Genomic DNA, 12389 nt, shown 5'->3' on the forward strand with positions numbered 1-12389 from the left:
CATTTTCCTCCACCAGCATCACGTTGTGACCTGGCCACTATCCTGCAAGAAGAATCGCTTAAAATCCCTCTGACCACTGTGCAGGACTTGTATATGTAATTCCCAAGACGAATTGACGCTGTATTGGCTGCAAAAGGAGGTCCTACACACCATACTAATAAATTATTGTGGTCTAAAACCAGGTGTTTCAGTTTCATTGTCCAACCCCTGTAGATGTCTTCCATTGAGGAAGCAGAGCCTGGGGACTCAGGGTCGAGTTCTCCCATCTCTGGTGCTGAGGTCACCGCGGTGGTTTAAAAGCTCCTCAATGGCCCCGGGAGTGGATAAGATTCGCCCCGAGTACCTTAAGGCTCTGGATGTTGTGGGGTTGTGTTAGTTAACGCGACTCTGCAACACTGCGTGGACATTGGGGGCAGTTCCCCCGGATTAGCCGACTGGGATGGTGGTCCCCTTATTTAAAAACGGGGACCAGAGGGTGTGTTCCAGCTACAGAGGACTCCTAAGCCTCCTTGCGTAAGGTCTATTCTGGGTTTATGGAAAGGAGGGTCCGTCAGTTGAATCTCGGATTCAGGAAGAGCTGTATGGTTTTCGTCCTGGCCGTGGAACACTGGATTAGCTCTACACACTCAGCAGGATCCTGGAGGGTGCATGGGAGTTTGCCCAACCAGTCTACATGTGTTTTGTGGATCTGGAGAAGGCATTCGACTGTGTTCCTCGGTTTGTCCCTCGAGCGGTACTCCGGGAGTATGGAGTACCGGGCCCTTTGATAAGGGCTGTTAGGTCTCTGTATGACAGGTGTCAGAGCCTGGTCCGCATTGCCGGCAGTAAGTCGGACTTGTTTCCAGTGAGAGTTGGACTCCGCCAAGGTTGCCCTTTGTCACCGATTCTTTTCATAACTTTTATGGACAGAATTTCTAGGCGCAGCCAAGGTGTTGTGGGGATCCATTTTGGTGACCTTAGGATTGCGTCTCTGCTATTCGTGGATGACGTGGTTCTATTGACTTCATCAGGGCGTGATCTACAGCTCTAACTGGCATGTATTTCAAGTATTTATCAATTGTTTTTGCTTTTTTGTTACAGAGATGGATGATGAACTATCTATGAATGGGTCAATAGCTAGTTTTATTTCTGAGGAGCCAGGAGGAAGTCGTGTTGCTGAATTTCCTGTTGATGAGACTCCTGTTGCTGAAGCTCATAAAGTAAATGTTAAAACCAGGAGGAAGAGCAAATTAGTAAAAGCCCTAGATAGTACAATAGAGGCATTCGTAGATGCTCAAAGACATTCTGATGACCGCTGGTTGGCAGCATTTAAAGAACAGCAGGAGTCGGTCCAACGCCACCTACGACAGCAGCAAGAACAGCACCTAAACCTCTACCAGAAGTAGAAAGAAACCGACTTCAAGTAAGAATGCATTTCTTTAATAACTCAAAAATTGTAATATATGTATATTTGACATGGACGTAAATGAATATGTCTTTTATTTTAACAGGCTGAAGAGAGATTGAGAAAACAGGAACAGGAACATGAGATGCAACTGATGCAGATGATGGTCCAGCGGCTGCCGCAGCAACCAGCACAACTACAGGCCCTGAACCCTGCATCACCTTCTATTTCTTTCCCAAACTTTTCAAACTATGGACCATATCAGTAATTGTACAATATATAACTCAAGTTTTAGAAATTATTTACAATACATATCATTTTGCATACAAAAATTGTTTATTAAGTTTTTCAAACTACACAGCACACCAGTAATTTCAAAAATATGTATGAAACTTTACTGTAATAAACTATTTACAAAACATGAAACACTTCAGTCAAGGTAAGGCTAATTTTGATTAGCAAAGTAACGACACAGAGCATTTCTTATATCGTGGGCATTGTCAATATCAGGATCATTTTCTCCATCAACGAAATTGTTACTGGGTGGATGATTTGCCTCATTGGCCCACTGATCAAAGAAATCCTCTCCTTGGGTCTCACAGATATTATGTAGGGTACAGCAGGCAGCTATGACGTTCGGAACATTTGATGTGTTGTTGTCGATTCGCTTCAAAAGCCTTCTCCATCTCCCCTTTAGCCGCCCAAAGGCGTTCTCTACTACCATCCTGCTACGGCTATGGATGAGGTTGTATTTTTTTTGGGCTTCTGTTGTCTCTGCATTTTCTGGATAAGGCTTCATCAGCCAGGGTAGGAGAGGGTATGCTGGATCACCAAGTATAACGGGAGGTACCATCACACCATCGATTTCTGTTTGAAGATGGGGGAACACACCATTTTCCCAAAACTGGTAGAGCTGGGAGTTAACTATAACACGGGCATCACGAGTGCTTCCTGGCCATCCAACACAGATATCTCTAAACATATATCGTCTACCAGTGCTTGCATATTAATACTGTACCAGATACTGTAGATTATCTCTATTAAATAATCTACTCGGCTCTCCATTGGTGCGACAATGGGTATGTGTGAGCCATCAATAGCACCTATGCAAATAGGGTATCCCCATTTTTCTTTAAATGACTCCATAATATTTGTAGCCTCTATATCAGTGGGTAGCTTCACAAACTGTGGTGTCAGATGATAACATATTGCCTCACAAACATCCTTGACAAAGCTGCACAGTGTGGCTCTGGATATTCCAAAAAGGTGAGCAATGGTGCGATAGTCTGATGTGGTTCCCAGAAACCACAAGACAGCACCAACTTTCTGCTTCACAGGAATAGGCCATCGCATCCTGGTTTCTGCCTTGGAGATGTAAGGCCTGAGCGACTCACAAAGCCATTGGAAGGTTCTGTAGCTCATTCTATAAAAACAAATTATTCACAATATTAGTGTTAGTTATACACAGTTCTTTGTACATTTCTCACCTTATTAATTCGGTAATCAATCAAAACAAATAATGGTGTCAAAACAATAGCCTATCATATAAAAAATGGGAGAAAATCAGCTTTTTTTTTTGTAATTAGTACCTGAAGTTTTCAATCCATTGCTGAGGGTTGAACGTCGCTCTTGCAATATACAGCCACCAGTGTTCGCTCCGCTCTCGCATCCAAACAGTTCTGTAAGCACAACAAAAATAAGGGAGACTTAAAAAAAACGAATAATATATAATAAAACGTGATCAGCTGGTGGATGGAAGCAACAGTAGATAAGCCTCTGTAATGATGAAAAAATACTAGCTTCTTACCGTGCCACACGATTCCCGGAGATGATTCTGCTTCGCAGCGTGATAAACCTCAGCGTCTGTTGTTGTTTCCGGCATCTGTAAACCCGGAGTAGACGTTCGTTCGCCTCATCATCAACTCCCCAAAATCCGACTCTCTCTAGTAGGTTCACCAGTGGTTTCCTTCTTCGCCTGACTTTCCGCAAACACCGAAATATGACAAGAATACTCCAGCATAATATCCTGAATGTTACAGGTGCCGCCATTTTGATTTGCTTTGTCCCGCCTTCAATCCCAGAGAGCAGCAGTACCGCAGATCGTCACTAGGAGGCGAGGAGCAACCAAGGAACCAGGATAGTGCTGTGTGTAAACGGTAGTCAGAAACGAGGCTCGGCCTGGTTAACTGGTCCAAGCTCAGACTGGTCTCGGCCTGGATCGGTTTAACAAGGGTAGTGTAAACGGGCCTATAATTCTCTGGCTTTCTCTTCCCTAGCTTTGTCAGTCCACTCCTCGTTCCCCCGCTTGTACGAGATAATACAACTGAATGGCAATGTGTTCAGTTTTGGCTCTGGCAATGAGCATTGTAGTTTGCATTTCCCCTTAATAAGCTGCTCCTTATAGTTGGTGTGGCAAGCACAAGGCTTTGTTTTCTGTTCTAAAACAACCAAAAAGTGTAATTAGTGTTCTTATCAAGCTCCCATTCGTGTCATTTATTCCAAACTTCCTTCTAGCTCTTACACGTCCAGATATTTCTGTTCACAATTAAAAATCCTGCACTGTAATCAATACATCCTGCAAGTAATGTAAATGTCCAAATGTAAATCCAGCTGTTTTTCTTAGTAATTCTTAACAGAAAGCCAAGGTATGTCTGACCTATCAATGTCTGACAGTTGAAAGTTCTCTGCAACACCATTTTATCACCTTACTCATATCATGGCTGTTTCTACTCACTACTGTGTCAAGGTTCACCTTATCTCATTCAATGTACAGTCAGTCTCAATAAAGAGTAAAGACTAAAACCGCTTGGAAACTTCTTGCTAAACCAGTTCTAAAATACTTTACACATGTTCTTAAAACCAAAACAGTAAACCCCTAAGCTTCTTAAATATGTACCAATTTGTATATTTCCAGAAATATATTTTATGCAGAAGGATTCATATCTTTTCCTTATTCTGAAAAGTCAGCTGAGAAAAAAGGGAGTGTTTCATCGCCTAAAAGCCCCACCAAGTCGTCATTTATTGATATTCAGGAAGTGGGCGTTGCCTAGGGAGGAGACTGGAAGTAGTTCTGTGAATAAATTCTTTACTATCAGGACATCCACAAAATGCAGTTCAAAGTCTTCAGCTGATCCAAAATGCTGCAGCAAGAGTTCTGATGAAAATCAACAAGAGGGATCATATTTCCCCAATTCTAGCTTCCCTTCATTGGCTTCCTGTTAAATCAAGAATAGAATTTAAAATTCTTCTTCTAACGTATAAAGCCTTTAACAATCAAGCTCCGTCATATATCAGAGCTCTGATTACCCTGTATGTTCCTAACAGAGCACTTTACTCTCAGACTGCAGAGTCTGCAGAATTCAGCAGCACAACGTTCTCCTTCACTTCAAGAGCCCCCCCTCCAGTTGTCACGCCTGAAAACAGAATGAGTTCTGCCAGCATTTTTTGCCAAAGAAAGCTCCATAGGTTGAAAAGAAATTACAGCAAAGCAGTCACAAACAAACATTTTAACCACAGGGTTCCCTCTAAAATGACAAACATAAAAGAAATAAAAGAGAAAAAACCCCTAAAAGAATAATAATGAATTTTTTTTTAACAAAAAGCAAATAAATAGATCAAACTTTTTCTCTGACAAAATAAAACTCAAAACTGGATCAGCCTGAAGTCAATGACATCACCTTTTCTTGTCCCAAGGATCAGCCCCCCTGTCACTGCGGCACCATTTTGGTATTCACTCGCATCTGAGAATGTCTAAAAAGAGACTAGAATCGCTCTGTTAGCACATTCCTATCATATTGAACAGGTTTCCTTGCAAAGAAAAAGAGCAGAGAGGTAGAACTGTTAATAGCAGAAAGCAACAAACATTTTTAAGACACCACCTTTCTCCGCTCTAAGATCTCCTGGTATGAATTGGTTAAAACTAGGCATAATTTAGTGTCCAAATTTGATTATGACTCATTACCTTACAGCTAGAACTGTCTTCTCAGAGTCTTCTGTTGGCAGAAATGTGTGTAAGTAGCACACAGTCAAAACCCTGGTCCCCTTAGTGTCAATTTAACATGATCCTCTTGGCTGATCCTGGTAAGGTTCCTTCTGTTCCTTTGAAACTCTGTTCAAAGCATTTCCAAAAGAAAGAAACCAGAAATAACCAAAAAAACTAAAAAAAATGTCTCCCAAGGAGCACAATTATGTGATTGGATCTGTGCCTAATTTTGTAAAACAGTAAACTCAACAAGCTTTATATACTACTTATTGCCAGTTCAATTTTCTAACAAAGCTGAAATATATTCGTTCAAGCCATGTTGATCCCTCCGTGTATCAATTTAATTTGGGCCGGATATTTAATGTGGAAAAAAAAAACAACAACTTTGTTATTGAAGTCTCTCTTTTCCCTTTTTTTTTAGCTTTTAGTTAACATAGTTCATGCTTAAAAATGCATTCAAATTTGGGAGCTGCAGTCTCCCAAAACAAATAAAAAATTTTGAAACCATGATATTTATAATTTTCACTGAATTAATTCACACAGACGAACGTTTACTTACATATGATACATACATACATACATACAGTTGCATACAAACAAGGACATTCAGACAAACACACGCAGCCCGGCCTTTTTCACTGTCTTACACAGATCTGTGTTTTTCATATTTTTTTAAAAACGTCTATGCCAGCGCCAAAAGATATTTTCAACATGTTAAGTTCCCACTAAGTTTAAAAAGGGAGCGTGCGCTGGCTACGACCTCCGACTGTTTCGTCTACACGCGGTTCTAAGCTTCAGCCCCGCAAGGATACATCTCTATGTCTTGCAGACACCTGGACACTTATCTATTTTTTAAAAGTTATACGTCGCTATTAGCATTTAAAAACAATTTTATCCATGATGGAAGTGCCCCTAGTTGGTCCCCATGTAAACGCTCCCCCGGTGCAATAATTCATTATTTCGACCGGCTTTTCCTTATTACTGTCAGGATTCTGTGTGTCTGTGCTCTACTAACCCTGCTTCACAGGTGGCTGCAGCTGACGGGTGGGCGTGGCCCACACCTGCGGCTCATCAGGGCTGCTCGGCTCGGGTTTAAAAGGAGTGCTCACTCAGCTGGAAGATGCCAGAGTGTTACCCTCGTTGTGGTATGCCTAGGCCATGATCCTGTCTCTTGACCTGCGTACCTGTGAGAATAACATCTACCAGCCTTCCCGTCACTCAGCCACCTACTACCATCAGTGAGCTCACGGTCACAGAACTCCTTCCCCACTCATCCTCCCCAGCTAGGTCCTCTCAACTAAGCGGTAAGCATTGCAGCATCTGGAGACTTCCCCTGGTTCAACTAGAGTTAATGTTGTTCCCCCTTTTCTCCACAGTCCCTGACGTTCCAACCTCGCTCTTCATTCTCATTGTGTGCATTCCCTCCGTTCCTTCCTGTAGCTTACGTTGTGTGCAAAGAACCCGCCGAGCCTTTAATAAACATCTTAAAACTGTTTCTGAATCTGATTCTGTCTGCATGTGGGCCAAACACCTTAAAACCATGACACAACCGAGGTTGCAATATTTGTTTGAATCCCTGCCCATTTAATTGCCACAGTCCTTCAAAGCTCTCAATGGAAATGTCAGACAATTTTTATGTAATTGTAAGGTACCCCGGATATCCATGGTAAAGCTAACGTGGGGTTATGGTTGGGCTGCACAATGGAGCAGTGCTATTGCCTTGCTGCAAGAAGGGTTCTGGGTTCAAGTCCAACCCTGGTTCTTTCTGCATGGAGTTTGCATGTTCTCCCTGTGCATGTGTGGGTTCCCTCTGGGTACTTTGGCTTCCTCCCACTGTCCAAAATCATGACTGTTAGGTTAACTGGTCTCTCTAAATTGTCCTTTGGTGTGCGTGTATGGTTGTTGCCCTGCGACAGACTGGCGACCTGCCCAGGGTGTACCCTGCCCATTGCACGCTGGATATAGGTACCAGCACCCCTTGTGACCCCCATGATAAACAAGTAAGAAGGTGGATGGATGGGATTATGGTTTAGGGGGACTTCGACTACCAAATTTTAAAAACTATTTGGCAGCCCAAATGATGTTCATCTCATCCTTTTTTGAGAGCAGAGATGCTCCCTCTTGGATACTAATCGGACTGCAACCCCTGGAAGAAGGGATCCACAGTGACTTTATAAGCATAATCCTTTGACTGTAAACAACAGGACAGATGATCCCATGTTGAGGCCTCTGATAAAAATCTGATACTATGTTCACAAAAGTCTTTGAAGGTGGGATTGTCACCTAGAACACCTTTAAAGCGAAACAAACTCATACCCATGACTCTTGATAAAATGTTTCTGGACGTATGGCATAAGGGAATCCAACACTTGGAGGATTGCTCCAAGTTATAAATGGTAACTTTTTTTTTTCTTCCTGCTTCAGTGAGGGCAGATGCTTCTTCTCTCGGGCCTCCCTCCTCAACTTCCTTACTTGCTTCTATCAGTCTCTTTGAAGCCTCCTTTTATATATTGTCCAAACTATAAATGATTGATCTGGTCAGCTGAGCTCTAAACGCAAATTGATCAAATTTCTCAACGAGAAGACGGGGCGAAGGAGAGCCCCTGTGCCCGACGGGACATGTGCAGCTGGACACACGGTGGGAGGAGGATTGTGTGTCTGTCCATTTTTGTCAGTTGAGGATGCTATGTTGGCTCCCCTGCAATCTTTATTTCTCCTGGATGTTATGTAAACAAGACACCCTGTGACATCTGTGACCTTGAACAGAGTGCACTGAACTGAACTGCCTGATAATATTCCATCACTATCAAAGACTAATAGCTGCAAAGTGCTATCTGGGACAGTTCACAGACAAACGCAGAACGCCTCACTGTGATTTGTCCCTGCTGTAGTGTCACAAAGGTCAAGATCAGAGACCTGAAACTAGCTTTCTAGTGCTGTTTTAGTTGTGTCAAAAAGGTCAGATCAGAGACCTCAAGCTGTAGCTTTTTTTTAAAAAAAATTTTTAATTTTAGTGCAGTTTTAGTTGTGGTGTCAGACTAGAGACCTTAAACTGTAGCTTTCTTAGAATTTTTGTGTGTTTCTGATCATATGCAGCCCTTTGAATGTCTTGTTACTGAAAAGTGCTATATAAATAAACTTAGCTTTCACAAATTCTCAGTTTGTCACCAATCTGACAACTATTCCAGATTTTGCACATTAGTTTTGAGATGCTTTCTTTCCTAGTTTTTCTGTTTTTAATAGTTCTTTTTCCCCATTAAAACAGACTTTATGTGACTGCAATTTAAAGAAATATGAGCACCCAGCTAGTCCTTGGGCTTCTTCCACAATCCAACAGCGTCATGGTCATGAGAGACACCGTCTCGGATAGTGCCTTCAGGGTATTCTGGAGGCAAAGATCTTCACCAACACACTGCCTAGACATCACATTTTTTGACTGTGATGAGATAGGGGAGGGGCTGTTGATGATGGCGGGCCCACCAGAGTTTCTTCGATTCTTGGTTGTCACAATCAGAGACGTTAAATATTTCAGTGGCACACTTCACTCAAAAAAGTCTTTAGTGGCTCATGGTAAGCAATAAGAGTTGTATGAACTATGGTGGACTCTGTTAAACTTAATAATGGCGGTAATCTGTTTAAAAACTCAAATTAAGAAGCATAGATCACTTAAACTCTTAATGCATCACTGGGGAATTTCATTTGCAAGAGTAGAAAATGGTGACTATAAACTGCTTGGGAAAATGGTCAGCGTGGCTCTTGTCCATGGAGGCATAAATCCATGCTTTGTTTATCGTTAGACAAATATATTTATGAAAAAAGTACATAAAGAATCAACCTCCTCAAGCCAGTATTTAGTAGATGCGCCTTTGATCCTAATTTTACACACTGACTTCTAGGTTGTGTTTAAAAAATAGGTTTTCCAATTATGAATTGATTCTCATATTAATTCCAAATGATCGATTCATATAACCAAAGATATTTTCTTTTTTGAAAATTTCAACTGTGAGCCGGCATTTCTTGCATGGACATGAGTGTGCGGATTACACCCTGACATGTATGCACAGAGCTCAATCTTAACAACCATATGTGGTGTCACACTATAAACAGCTCGGCAAGAAGTCACACAGGTGCCTCACAAGTCGTCCGCAGGCAGTCTCCAGGACGCGCAGTATCACAGTTCCTCTCTGTGTGCGCACTGACAGATGTGTGGTGGGTGCTTGCTGGAAAAGAAACGGCTTGACATGGTCAACTAGCTAAGCTAATTTAAAATTTTTCCATTCCTATCTTGCTTCGTAGGGAGTGTGGAAATTGTAGTAATTCGCCACAAGAAACATAGGCAACAGGTACACTCGACTATGAAGGTAAAAGATCCTGGGAGAGTCAGCACAGCTCGCCCAAGTATGTGGGAGCTGTAGTATTTTGTTTTTATCAGTAAAGCACACCCAACTTTAACTTAACCATGTTAGTCTGTTTACTAGTTCTTCTTCTGCTCTGAGACCTCAGCAAGACAAAAACAAAAAGCGCCAAGCTCCACTTAGTCAGAAGCATGGATGCAACATGCATCACAGGAGTCTTCACACTCCAGTCTGGGAGGTGAATTTGTAATTTTTAATAATGCACCAGATTAGTATCTGACGAGGTGGCCTCTAGTTCTTCCTGTCTTATTCATTACACCACACCTCGCTCCGTTCGTAGATTTGCCAACAAAGGAAGAAAACAATTATCAGACTTGAAATATACATATATTTATGTATATAGATGTTTTTAAAATGGAGCCGGAACTTTTCCTGAATTAAAAGGAGACATGGATGTTCAGACCTTACCAGGGAGGCTTAGGGTCTGAAGGTCTATTCAGGGGTTCTGGAAAGGAGGGTCCGTCGGATAGTCGAATCTCGGATTCAGGAAGAGCAGTGTGGTTTTCGTCCTGGCCGTGGAACACTGGACCAGCTCTATACCCTCAGCAGGATTCTTGAGGGGGCATGGGAGTTTGCCCAACCAGTCTACATGTGTTTTGTGGATCTGGAGAAGGCATTCGACCGTGTCCCCCGGGGGATCCTGTGGGGGGTACTCCGGGAGTATGGAGTACCGGACCCTTTAATAAGGGCTGTCAGGTCTCTGTACGACCGGTGTCAGAGTCTGGTCCGCATTGCCGGCATTAAGTCGGACTCGTTTCCGGTGAGAGTTGGACTCCGCCAAGGCTGCCCTTTGTCACCGATTCTGTTCATAACTTTTATGGACAGAATTTCTAGGCGCAGCCAAGGTGTTGAGGGGATCCGCTTTGGTGGCCTTAGGATTGCGTCTCTGCTATTCGCGGATGACGTGGTCCTATTGGCTTCATCAGGGCGTGATCTACAGCTCTCACTGGAGCGGTTCGCAGCCGAGTGCGAAGCGGCCGGGATGAAAATCAGTGCCTCCAAATCCGAGACCATGGTCTTGAACCGGAAAAGGGTAGAGTGCCTTCTCCGGGTTGGGGAGGATGTCCTGCCCCTAGTGGAGGAGTTCAAGTATCTTGGGGTCTTGTTCACGAATGAGGGGAAGATGGAGCGGGAGATCGACAGGCGGATTGGTGCAGCGTCTGCTGTGAAGCGGGCGCTGTACCGATCCGTTGTGGTGAAGAGAGAGCTGAGCCAAAAGGCGAAGCTCTCGATTTACCGGTCGATCTACGTTCCTACCCTCATCTATGGTCACGAGCTTTGGGTCGTGACCGAAAGAACGAGATCCCGGATACAAGCAGCTGAAATGAGTTTTCTCCGTAGTGTGTCTGGGCTCTCCCTTAGAGATAGGGTGAGGAGCTCAGTCATCCGGGGAGGACTCAGAGTAGAGCCGCTGCTCCTCCACGTCGAGAGGAGCCAGTTGAGGTGGCTCGGGCATCTGGTCAGGATGCCTCCTGGACGCCTCCCTGGAGAGGTGTTCCGGGCACGTCCCACCGGGAGGAGGCCCAGGGGAAGACCCAGGACACGCTGGAGGGACTATGTCTCCCGGCTGGCCTGGGAACGCCTTGGGGTTCCTCCTGAGGAGCTGGCCCAAGTGGCTGGGGAGAGGGACGTCTGGGCCTCCCTACTGAAGCTGCTACCCCCGCGACCCGACCCCGGATAAGCGGAAGACGACGGACGGACGGACGGATGTTCAGACTTTATTCAATTGTATTTGCTGGTATATGGACTACATTTATATTGTACTTTTTTAGTCGTATTGACCACTTAAAGTGCCTTTACACTTCATTGTTGTTCATCTTTTAACTCACACATTCTGTAGGTAAATTATGGTTAAGTGATTGCCCATGGACAAAATTAAATAATTAAATGTTAGCTGTGTCTCCAGGTCTTGACTAATCCAGGTGTCTCTGCTCTGTCTTCTCTAATCCCCAGTCGGTAGAGGCAGATGACCGGAGTTTTCCTCTCCAATATAGCTTCATGCATGTTCAGAATAAGGGATTGCTACAAAGCCATCAACAATGTGGATGGCTGTCCACTGTGGCTCTACGCTTTTTCTGGAAGAGTGAATGCTGCTTGTCAAGATTCAATTCAATTAAATTTTATTTATATAGTGCCAATTCATGATAAATGTCATTTCAAGTCACTTTCCAAAGTCAAATTCAATCAGATTATACAGATTGGTCAAAAGTTTTCCAAAGGAAATCCAGCAGATTGCATCAAGTCTTGACAAGTTATTAAGAGACCTGCTTGCACTACAGACACTTTGACCTATAAGCAGCTGAAATATCCCTCCGCCTCATAACACGCTGGAGTGCATCCTTCTCTAGACTGATATAGGAGCTGACGGACGGTAGTAAAGGCAGAGGGAGCAGCTCTGCCCGTATTTTCTGCAGTTTACGTATGGTTGCAATAACCTGTGATAACTGCTGAAAGTAGATTATGCGGTGTAGATCACCATTTTGAGCAGAGATTGGTTATGAAGATGAGTTTTTACCTGCTGATAACATTGCAGAAAGCCAACCCATACCTATACTTATTAATTTGTTTTCTCTGTATTTGACAAACTAAGGCTGAATCACGTGGCCAA

At 43.4% G+C, this 12389-nt stretch overlaps 1 long non-coding RNA gene across 1 annotated transcript; it reads left to right on the forward strand.

The window, feature by feature from the left end:
• Positions 1-950: 950 nt before the first annotated feature.
• Positions 951-1810, forward strand: LOC110368115. The gene is made up of 2 exons (XR_002427921.2): positions 951-1402; positions 1491-1810. It is a non-coding gene; the product is annotated as an uncharacterized LOC110368115 (long non-coding RNA).
• Positions 1811-12389: the final 10579 nt, after the last annotated feature.

The sequence above is a fragment of the Fundulus heteroclitus genome, unplaced genomic scaffold (assembly GCF_011125445.2).
Source record: "Fundulus heteroclitus isolate FHET01 unplaced genomic scaffold, MU-UCD_Fhet_4.1 scaffold_77, whole genome shotgun sequence".
Lineage (NCBI taxonomy): Eukaryota > Metazoa > Chordata > Actinopteri > Cyprinodontiformes > Fundulidae > Fundulus > Fundulus heteroclitus.